Source organism: Heloderma suspectum, chromosome 4 (genome assembly GCF_057233095.1).
Source record: "Heloderma suspectum isolate Gila_16-S chromosome 4, 16-S_ref, whole genome shotgun sequence".
In the NCBI taxonomy this organism is placed as follows: Eukaryota; Metazoa; Chordata; class Lepidosauria; order Squamata; family Helodermatidae; genus Heloderma; species Heloderma suspectum.
The window spans coordinates 233,172,829-233,185,049 of record NC_139461.1 but is presented as its reverse complement, the minus strand read 5'-3'; positions in this window follow the sequence as shown (position 1 = coordinate 233,185,049).

The following is a 12,221-nucleotide window of genomic DNA, read 5'->3' as shown; positions in this document are numbered from 1 at the left end:
TGTCAGTGGGGCAGTCAATCCATTCCAGGTTTCAGTCAGAACTCCAAAGGAGCTATCCAAGAGTTCTGGCTGGTTCAGACTGAAACCTGGCATGGATTCACTGCCTCACTGGCATCAGAGCTACCAGCCTCCACTGATCAGATCAGCACATACATTTGTAAAATAGAAGGTCAGCATGATCACCACTGACAGCAGCAGCGCTGTTCTGAGTGAGGACTGAATCCAGACCAGTCCTCTCTTCTCCACCCACGACCAAGAGATCATTAGCCTTCAACATTGTCCAGCTCTCTGGACAGTCTGGGCCCACTCTTGCTCGCTGGTCTCCCCTCTGGGAATGGTTGGCTCTTCCACTTTGCAAGTGTGTGTATGCACACAAGAGAGGCAGAGAAGGGATAGGGCAGCAAAATGCAAAGCTGCCAACTCTGCAATGCTGCAAACGACAAGAAGCCTAGCCAAAGTCCACTGCTGACTTTTCCCGTGGGCCAACAGCCCTTCATGGGAAGAAGACCAGTGACCACTTCATAGAAATGTTGGCAAGGTTCCATCATGTTTATGTTGCATTGTTGTTGTTGTTCAGTCGTTCAGTCGTGTCCGACTCTTCGTGACCCCATGGACCATAGCACGCCAGGCCTTCCTGTCCTGTGCTCTCTCCCAGAGCGTGCTCAAGTTCATATTCATTGCATCGGTGATGCTATCTAGCCATCTCATCCTCTGTCGTCCCCTTCTCCTTTTGCCTTCAGTCTTTCCCAGCATCAGGGAGAGAGAGAGTTTTCTCTTCGCATTAGGTGGCCAAAATATTTCAGCTTCAGCTTCAGTATCTGTCCTTCCAATGAGCACTCAGGGTTGATTTCCTTTAGGATGGACTGATTGGACCTCCTTGCAGTCCAGGGGACTCGTCAGAGTCTTCTCCAGCACCACAGTTCGAAAGCATCAATTCTTCGGCACTCAGCCTTCCTTATAGTCCAGCTCTCACAGCCATACATTACTCCTGGGAAAACAATAGCTTTGATTAGACGGACCTTTGTCGGCAAGGTGATGTCTCTGCTTCTTACTATGCTGTCTAGGTTTGCCATAGCTGTCCTCCCAAGGAGCAAGTGTCTTTTAATTTCATGGCTACAGTCACCGTCTGCGGTGATCTTGGAGCCCAAGAAAGTAAAATCTGTCACTGCTTCCATTTCTTCCCCTTCTATATGCCAGGAAGTGATAGGGCCAGATGCCATGATCTTAGTTTTTTTAATGTTGAGTTTCAAACCAGCTTTTGCACTCTCCTCTTTCACCCTCAACAAGAGGCTCTTGAGATCCTTTTCGCTTTCTGCCATTAGGGTGGTATCGTCTGCATATCGGAGGTTGTTGATAATTCTCCCAGCAGTCTTAATTCTGACCTGTGAGTCATCCAACCTGGCGTTTCCCATGATGTACTCTGCATATAAGTTAAATAAGCAGGGTGACAATATGCAGCCTTGTCGTACTCCTTTCCCAATTTTGAACCACTCGGTTGTTCCATGTCTGTTTCTTACTGTTGCTTCTTGACCCTCGTACAGGTTTCTCAGGAGACAGGTAAGGTGGTCTGGTACTCCCATCACTTTCAGAATTTGCCACAGTTTGTTGTGATCCACGCAATCAAAGGCTTTAGCGTAGTCAATGAAGCAGAAATAGACATTTTTCTGGAATTCTCTTGCTTTCTCCATGATGCAGCGAATGTTGGCGATTTGATCTCTAGTTCCTCTGCCTCTTTGAAACCCAGCTTGTACTTCCAGTAGTTCTCGGTTCGCATACTGCTGAAGCCTAGCTTGTAGGATTTTGAGCATCACCTTGCTGGCATGTGAAATGAGCATAATTGTGCGGTAGTTTGAACACTCTTTGGCGTTGCCCTTCTTTGGAATTAGAATGTAAACTGACCTTTTCCAGTCTTGTGGCCATTGTTGAGTGTTCCAAATTTGTTGGCATATTGAGTGCAGCACTTTAACAGCATCATCTTTTAGGATTTTAAATAGCTCAGCTGGAATACTGTCATCTCCGCTAGCTTTGTTGTTAGTAATGCTTCCTAAGGCTCACTTGACTTCACTCTCGAGGATGTCTGGCTCAAGTTCAGTGACCGCACTATCATGGCTATCAGGGACATTCAGATCTTTCCTGTATAGTTCTTCTGTGTATTCTTTCCGCCTCTTCTTAATCTCATCTGCATCTGTTAGGTCCCTGCCTTCTTTGTCCTTTATCATGCCCGTCTTTGCACAAAACATTCCCTTGAGATCTCCGATTTTCTTGAAGAGATCTCTGGTCTTTCCCATTCTGTTGTTTTCCTCGATTTCTTTGCATTGTTCATTTAAGAAGGCCTTCTTGTCTCTCCTTGCTATTCTCTGGAACTCTGCATTCAGTTGGATATATCTTCCCCTTTCTCCCTTGCTTTTCGCTTCCCTTCTTTCCTCAGCTACTTGTAAAGCCTCATCAGACAGCCACTTGGCTTTCTTGCATTTCTTTTTCTTTGGGATGGATTTCGTTCCTGCCTCCTGAACGATGTTACGGACCTCCGTCCATAGTTCCTCAGGAGTTCATAGTTCCTCCACGCTCTGTCTATCAGGTCTAATCCCTGAAATCTATGCCTCACCTCCACTGTATATTCATAAGGGATATGATTTAGGTCATACCTGAATGGTTTAGTGGTTTTCCCTACGTTCTTCAATTTAAGCTGAAATTTTGCAACAAGAAGCTCACGATCTGAGCCACAGTCAGCTCCAGGTCTTGTTTTGACTGACTGTATAGAGCTTCTCCATCTTTGGCTGCAAAGGACATAATCAATCTGATTTCAATATTGACCATCTGGTGATGTCCATGTGTAGAGTCATCTCTTGTGCTGTTGGAAAAGAGTGTTTGCTATGATGAGCGTGTTCTCTTGGCAAAACTCTATTAGCTTTTGTCCTGCTTCATTTTGTACACCAAGGCCATGCCTGCCTGTTATCCCGGTGATTTCTTGACTTCCTCCTTTAGCATTCCAATCCCCTATGATGAAGAGGACACCTTTTTTTGGTGTTAGTTCTAGAAGGTTTTGTAGGTCTTCATAGAAACGATCAACCTCAGCTTCTTCGGCATCAGTGGTTGGGGCATAGACTTGAATTAGTGTGATGTTGAATGGTTTGCCTTGGATTCGTACTGAGACCATTCTATCATTTTTAAGATTGTACCCCAGTACTGCTTTTCCCACCCTTTTCTTGACTATGAGTGCTACTCCATTTCTTCTAAGGGATTCTTGCCCACAATAGTAGATATGATGGTCACCTGAATTAAATTCGCCCATGCCTGTCCATTTTAGTTCACTGATTCCCAAGATGTCGATGTTCAATCTTGCCATCTCATGTTTGACCACCTCCAGCTTACCTTGATTCATTGATCTGACATTCCAGGTTCCTAAACAATATTGTTCTTTACAGCATCAGATTTTCTTTTCACCACCAGACACATCCACAGCTGAGTGTCCTTTCGGCTTTGGCCCAGCTGCTTCACTCTTTCTGGCGCTACTTGGAATACCCTCTGCTCTTCCCCAGTAGTATATTGGACACCTTCCGACCTGAGGGGCTCATCTTCCGGCGTCATCTCTTTTAGCCTTGTGCTACGTTCCATGGGGTTTTCTTGGCAAGAATACTGGAGTGGGTTGCCATTTCCTTCTCCAGTGGACCACATTTTGTCAGAACTTTCTGCCATGACCTGTCCATCTTGGGTGGCCCTGCACGGCATAGCTTATGGCTTCACTGAGTTACGCAAGCCCCTTCGCCACAACAAGGCAGTGATCCATGTATGTATTTTGTTGCATACAAAACCCCAAAGATTAAATACATTCATGAAGACTATCTGTTCATGTCTATTTAGCTGTGATAGCTAAATGAAACCTCCCATGTTCAAAGGTAAGTATATCTTTTGTGTACTAAGTACTGAAGATGGAGGGAGGAAAGCTGTCCCCTGCTCAGCCTGCTTCTGTTGACTTTTTAGAGCAATCTGGATTGCCACTGCTGGAAAAGGGATGCCAAACCGGAAGGCCCTCAGTCTGATCCAGCACAGCAACTGTTTTCATGGTATATAAAATAATTGCCTCTACCCTGCAAACCTTCCGGGAAGCCCCAGTGCTAAACACATTAACCACACATTGTTTCACTATTACTTTGCAACATCAAGGTATATTTTTGTTTGGCTTAAAGAAACAAGAGAAACCATGGCTTCTACCACTCTGTGGTTACGCATAATACGTAAAAACACACACAGAGGAAAGCATGGATACCTTATGTTATGTGGATAAGAAGGAGTGAGGCAGACAGGAGCAGGCTGAAGGAACATCAGGGCCTGTTCCAGGTGGACTGCCCCACCCCAAAGGAGATGAGAGGTAAAGCAGAGCTATTCCACCAGCACTGCTGAAAATCTACTTAATTTTTTCCTTTCCCCTCCCCATCTCCTTTTCCTTGGATGTTGTGTCTTTAAAAAAAAAAAAGCTTGCAAGCCCGTAGACAGGGTTATTTTACTGATAGATTGCAAGGCACTCTGGGAGCCTTGTTTAGCTGAGGAGAAGCATAAAAATACTTTACATAATAAATAATAAGAAGTAACACTAACCACTGTTCCAGTTGCTGAACTGGAAAAGGTTGTTGATCTTAACATCTCCAGCACCTTAAGGCCTAAACATGGGTCAGCTGCGCTAGGTACCAACCCTGCAAGAAGCTGTTGTTCATTTAACCCAGCCTTTCCCAATCCACTGCCCTCCAGATGTGTTGGACAGCAACTCCCAGCACCCCCAGCCAGCCCAGATGTTGGGCATTGCAGTCCGTCGCATCTGGAGGGCCCCGGGGTTAAGGAAGGCTGGTATCACCTGTTAGCTGAAGCAAAACGTTCAAATGTATTCAGGGCTGGCAATTTTGTTTGTGTTCCTCTCTCTCTCTCTCTCTCTCTCTCTCTCTCGTCAGCCAATATTGATGTTAGTGGGCAATCTACTGCCCTTAACATGATGATAACTTATACAAACCAACTGGATGCTTTTTCAAAAGCAGCCTCTGATGTAGGCAAATGTGGCTTTGGTATAAGCATGGAAGAACTGAGTAAATAGTTCAGCCATGAACTGGCTGATTTACCTGTTGCATTTATATCCAGCCCTTCCTCTGAATGTACACAACTTCCAGAGGGGAGGGATGGCTTTGTGGTTTTGCTGGAATATACTCAGAATCTTGCATTACAGTAAAGGCAAACAGGTTTATTGTGTAGTCAGCTTTAGTACATAGGGCTATAGGATGAAAGGTTCTTAAGTCAGTACATTCTAGACATGGGAAATGATCTCAGACACATGTCCAACTGTGTGCTCAATTGGCATGCATCCCCTCATTTGTTTCCCCCACTAGCAGTAATGTTTTAAGATTTTTTCGTTATAACAGAGGTGCAGAACCTCAGGCCTGGGGGCCAAGTCTGTTTCTCCAGGGTCCCCCAGAAGGCCCCACCCCTTTCACTGAAACACTGATTGTTTCATGGTTTCCCAGCTTTTGCGCAGTTTTTTTCTAGTGGAGGCTGGTGGCTCCGATGTCAGTGAGGTGGTAAATCCGCTCTGGGTTTCAGTCGGAACCAGTCAGAACTCTAAAGGAGCTATCCAAGGGGCTTTGCACCTTGGATGGCTCCTTTAGAGTTCTGACTGCTGAAACCCAGAGCGGATTTACCACCCCACTGACATCGGAGCCACCAGCCTCCACTGTTTTCCCCCCCATGCTAAAAGGTTGAAATGCCTCTGCTAAGGCTTAGTTACTGGCAGTAAGAGCTTTAAGCTGAAATAGGCTGGTATTTTGGCTCCACCCCTTTTGTCTTTGGCCCTGCCCACCAATGGAATGAGGCCCTCGAGAGCTTCTCTGAAATTTGACCCTTTGGCTGAAAGAGGTTCAACACCCCTGATCTATAATATAAAGGAAGGAGAATCATTAAACTTTAAATGTATGTTATCATTTTTAATAACTGATATATCATCCTCTTAGGGTGGTACAACAACAATTCTGTATATATTACAGTTTTGGGCCTCTAGGCATTAATTTTGGGGCCTTGTACAAATTTGTAACATAGGTCCCCTTTCCCTCTCCCCACCAGAAAAGGTTTTGTCCATTCTGAAAAACATTCTGGAAGACTGATTGGTGTCTTAAATTTCATTTACTTCCCTTCGTTTTAGTTCCTTGTGTTTCTGGCTGCCTGACTTGTACTTATATCTAGTCATGGCAATATGCCAGATAAATATTTTGTTAGTTATACGCACATGCCCTCTAGAGCAGGGGTCCCCAACCCCTGGGTTGTGGATCGGTACTGGTCCATGGCCTGTTAGGAACCGGGCCGCAGTAGGGGTGTGGGAACCCCCCTTACCTTGGGTCTGCGGGGGGGAGGCGATCCTTCCCTCCCCCCCGGAATCCTTGCCGGCCCTGGCTGGCTCTGCTCTGTAGCAAGTCCGCAGAGCTGCCAGCCGGCTCTGGCCGCTGGCGGACTTCCGGCCGCTGGGACACAAATGGCATCCGCTATGCGGACGCCATTTGCATCCCTGTTCTTTGCAGTAATAGGCTACGTAAAGATTTTTGTAGCCTATTACTTGAAGAACAGGGACGCAAATGGTGTCCACTACGAGGCCAGAGCCGGCGAGGATTCCAGGAGGGGAGGATGGATCGCCCCCCCGCCCGCAGACCCAAGGTAAGGGGGGTTCCCACACCCCTACTGTGGCCCGGTCCCATCCCCCCCCGTCTGTGGAAAAATTGTCTTCCATGACACTGGTCCCTGGTCCCAAAAAGGTTGGGAACCGCTGCTCTAGAGACTTTCCCTGTCCCTGTGTTAGTTCTTCTATGTTCTCTGGAGACCAGAGACTAAGCTGATTTACACAATATGTTCTGGGATCTGAAACATTCCATCAGCCACACCAGCTTCCTTGGGATCTCACTGTCCCTGATTATTATGGTACTTGGTCCTCCACCTGGCTATGCATGCATAGGAAAGGCCAGCAGGAACTCTGGGACTTGTCGTTCTTGCGAGAGCACGGCACACAATAAGGCATGCATCTCTCTCTCTCTTCCCCCACCCCCTTACTCAGGCATTCTTCTCCTCACAAGATGATGGGAGAAGGGCCAGCTACCTCATCCCCTCTGTTTGTTGTATTCTCATTGCTAGTCCTGCTGTGTTGAGGGCAGGCCTGACTGCAGCAGGGATCTGTCATACCTGTTCTCTGTAAAGCACCATGTTCATAGATGGTGTTTTATAAATTAACTAGTGAACAGACACGGCTTCACATGGGATGGAATAGTCCTTGGTTTGATATAGCGAAGCCTTCAAGCAAACATACACAGCTGTGAGAGTAGGACACATTGTGAAGCCGCTGGCACCCATAGGCATGACCCCTGCCATGGGACACCCTTATAGCCCCTTGAAGATGGGGTCTGTCCACTCCATTCTGGGGGGGATGCCCCACACCTGGGAGGAGGGGGCAGGGATATAACTGTCCCTTGGCCTATTAATCTCCTCTGGCTTCAGACTGTACTGACCGCAAAGCTATGTGCTCATGGAAGTCTGCCCCCAGTGGCTGATGGCGCTACTGCAGGCTTCAACCACATGGACCCATTTAAGGGTGCAATCCTATAGGTGGAGGCTTCCGAGTATCCAGTGCCCGCAGGGCAGGAGGACAATTTGCATTCTGTCCTCCTTTTTCCTCTAGATGATAACTTATACACAATAGTATGGAGAAAGCAGGTGGGCCTTGTGTAAAACGTCCCGAATGTCTGTTCATTTGCAGCTCTACAGCATCAGCCTGTGCTTATCTACTCAGAAGTACGCCCTGCGGAGTTCAGTGAGGCTTACTGCCCAAAGATTTGCAGTGTTGGTTTTGTTGACTGTGTATCTGGTGAGGTTCTGCTTTAAGTTGTTTCCCCAGTTTTAGCTTATGCCATAATACATTTGTTATTCTTTAAGGTGCTACAAGATGCTTTGTTGTTCTTGCTGCAACAGACTAGCAGGGTGACCTGTCTGGAAACAGCTGGAAAGCAAAGCAAAACAAAACAAATGCTGCAAACCTTTGGGGAGTAAGCCCCAGTGAACCGAGTGGGGCTTACATCTGAGTAGACATGTATAGGGTTGCACAGTTAGCATATTACAAAACAAAAAGTAGCAAGACAGGTTGTTTTTCAAATGCACACTGGGATTAAAAATGCAAAATTCTTCTTTTACACAAGGAAAAAAGGGATCCCCAACCTTATTGGCCAATCAAATCAACGGATCAGACCTTTCACACAATTATCTTTAGTATACTTGTAAATGTCACATGACTAAAAAGTCATACCAATCTGGAGTTAGCCTACCAGCAAGTTCTGATATTAACAACATTCTACAAGGAAGTATTACGAACGTTTAGTTACTGTATGTCTCCATAACATGAAACCACATTTTAGAACAACTTCCTTTAAGGTATGAACGGAAAGGCAGGTAATTACCCTTCCTTACCTAGTTACTGCTTCTCTTTCCCCTCTTATATTTCAGGGGTCTCTTTGTCTTCATTACAGAAACCTGATGCAGTCTTGTTGACATTTACCTCTTGCACAAGCGCTAACTACAAACAATGCAGAAGCCAGTGAAACCCATGGTAATTATATCCACAGGATTCTGTAAACACCACCAGTTCTGTCTGCGCTTTGCTTGCCATGGAAACCCTCTGTAGATCTGTAGCACATTCACAGTATTGCTCCCGCCTGCTAATCAATGTTGCCCTGCCACTTGGTCACTGCAAATGGAGGCAGGAGCAGCCCTGTAGCCAGCCTTCCTTGTTAGGTGGAGCATTTGGGGGCAGGAGGCGCATTTGTTGTTGTTCAGTTGTTCAGTCGTGTCCGACTCTTCGTGACCCCATGGACCATAGCACGCCAGGCCTTCCTGTCCTGCGCTCTCTCCCGGAGCGTGCTCAAGTTCATATTCATTGCATCGGTGATGCTATCTAGCCATCTCATCCTCTGCCATCCCCTTCTCCTTTTGCCTTCAGTCTTTCCCAGCATCAGGGTCTTTTCCAGAGAGTTTTCTCTTCGCATTAGGTGGCCAAAATATTTGAGCTTCAGCTTCAGTATCTGTCCTTCCAATGAGCACTCAGGGTTGATTTCCTTTAGGATGGACTGATTTGACCTCCTTGCAGTCCAGGGGACTCGTAAGAGTCTTCTCCAGCACCACAGTTCGAAAGCATCAATTCTTCGGCGCTCAGCCTTCCTTATAGTCCCCCCTCCCCCTACACTGGTGGAGAGGATGTGGGGGCCAAGCCAGGGGAAAGGCAAGTCAGTGACCCCCCCCCCCCGTCTCCTCCATGCAGAGAGTGTGTTAACTTACATAATGGGCTATGTAAAGGTCAAGTGAACAGAAAATTAAGTATGAACACCAGGAATTAAATGACTCATATTTTTTGTTTCATGAGAAAAAAAGGTGTTAAGGATACAGTGAGGAAGGGGATAGCAAAAGGTGTAAAATGGACAAAATAGTTTATGCTATAACTAAGAAGTTACGGACTAATGTAGCGCTTGTTTTCTCAAAAATTCAGTTTTAATTAGGGCTGTGCACCGTTTTGGCCCGAGGCCCGAACCCTGAGTCAAAGCAGGCTGCTTCGGGCCATTTTGTGCCCCTTCCGAGTCGAAGCAGAGGGGACACAGAGCAGCCTGGAGTGGGTCGGGGGCTCGGTGCGCTTCAGCCCCTGGCGCCTCCAGGTCCTTACCTGAGCCACCTTCTCCTCACTGCTGCTGCCCCACCACTGCCGTGCCACTGCCATGCCTCTGCTGCCGCGCCGCTGCTGCCTCCTGAGGCCTGGATGCGCGGTGACTCTTCTTGCAGGGAGTCGCCATTTTTAAAATGGCAAGTCCCTGGAAGAAGACCAGTTGCTGCACGTCCAGGCCTCAGGAGGCGGCAGCCCAGGTAAGGTGCTGGGGGGTTGTGTGGGGATATCGGGGGGGGGGACCCGCTTCGGGTTCAGGGCCGAGGTGGGTTGCCCTCCCCGAATCTGCCCGAGCTGGATCGGGGGGAGTGTCCCCCCCTGCACAGCCCTAATTTTAATCTTGTATCATGACAACACCAATACCAAAACAAAAAGGGTTAGAAACAGAATAAAAGCACATTACAGTGTAACCATAGTCAAGCATTTAGGGAGTGTGGTGCTGAGAACAATATGCATAATTTGCTTATTGAAGTCAATGAGACTGATTCTTTAACTTTGTAAAATATTTAATGCATAATAGACTTTGTAAGCTTATAAAAATGCTCAATCAACATGCAAGGAAGCTTTCTGAATGGTAGGTTCACCATACACCTTTTCAGAGAGAGAGAGAGAGAGAAATGCGTAACACCTATAAATCATATTTCAGAACAGTTGCAGCTTTCGATTTTTCCAAGAATAAAAATAATGTAAAAGTTAATCAAAATTAAGGTTAGCTGACCTTTCTTTTTCAAATGCAAGAAAATCACTAATGATTGCGATCATGAGTCATTAAAAGTCTCCGGGCCTCACTGATCAAAGTCAGAACTGAAAATGCTGATTCACAGATGGCTGTGCTGCAGGCAAAAGTCTTTGCAGCAGCCAGAAGTTGATATGTATCTGCAAAGGCTACTCTTTGCTGGTAAACACATTTGGATTGCTCTGTTTTTATAAGAAAATTTTGGCCACAGAAAACTCTTCTTTTGTCACGACTGTGATTCCTAGGGAGCTAAATGGATTTACTTATTTAGATTTCCAAGCCATCAACAGATGCTGCTGCAGTGATCATTCTTTCATTTTCAGGAAATGGGAAAATCAGAAATTTGGTCTGAGTTACAGCCTAGGTACGGCCAGCCAGCTAACTGTAGTGTGCGCATCAGTGAAGAAGGCAGGGCCAACGCACAACAAAAGTCTCATCTTTTGATCCCTCCAAAGTCTGCTCACTCAAGAATTCCCCTGACTGTAGGTGGATTTCTCATGATCACAATAATCCTATAATTACTTAAGTGATCCTGAAAAAATAAACAGCCTGTATAGCACCATGACCCTTGAAGAGTTAAATATTAGAACTTTGTATTATGGGCTAGAGTTAGACTCCACCCCTTGGACTTTCTGTTGTTCTGCTTTTCAGTTTATGAAAGGAAGTCTATTATGCATTAAATATTTAACAAAATTAAGGACTCAGTCTCATTGACTTCAATAAGCAAATTATGCATATTGTTCTCAGCAGCACCACTCTCCCTAAATGCTTGTCTATGGTTGCATTGTACTGTGCTCTTATTCTGCTTCTAAATCTGCTTTTGGGGGTGGGGGGCGGTATTAGTGGTGTTGTGATACAAGATTAAAACTGAACTTTTGAGAAAACAAGCTCCGCACTAGTTTGTAACTTCTTAGTTATAGCATAAACTATTTTGTTCATTTTACACCTTTTCGTAGCCCCTTGTTCACTGTATCTTTAACACCTTTTTTTCCTTAAGAAACAAAAGATATGCCAGTCATTTAATTCCTGGTATTCATACTAAATTTTCTGTTACCTTGACCTTTACATAGCCCGTTATGTAAGTTAACACATCTCTGCATGGAGGAGGAGAGAAGGGGGAAGTCACTGCCTTTCCCTTCCTCTGGCCTGGCCCCCACATCCTCTCCACCAGTGTGTGTGTGTGTGTGAATTTGTTGGAGCTAACAAGTTGTGACTAACAAGTCCAACTGATTCCAAAAGCCTAACTGTCTCCGATCAGGGCTATGGCCTTTGGGAGAAGGTGGCAGAGAAGATACTGTTGCTTCTCAATCCATCCATAGGGCCAGGGCCAGTTAAAACTCAGCTCACTAAAATGTGGAACTGCTCTTGGAGTTATTCATTAGCACTGCTGAAGTGGAACCATCCAGTAAAATGTCAACAGTGACCTCCAGCACAGTTTGTGATTTGTTCTTTTGCTGCCTTGCATTGGCTGCATGCCTTGGCCATGCAAATGGTGTCGTGGCCTTAGCTGACTTTCTTAACTGCTCTTCAGGTGTCCATTGAAGACCAATGGCCTGGCTTTGTAAACACTCCTGGATGAGAAGTTCCTCTGTGCGCATGAGAGAAAGAAGGGAAAGGACTTGACTGGTGACATAAAATCCTATGATTGGCTGCAACAGCATTTAAAACCTGCAAATGGTTCACTTTACTGACAACCTCCCCTCAACCAGTTGAGTGTGAGACAATCAGCAAAGGTGGTTGCTAGATAACATTAAAGCCGCTAATAGG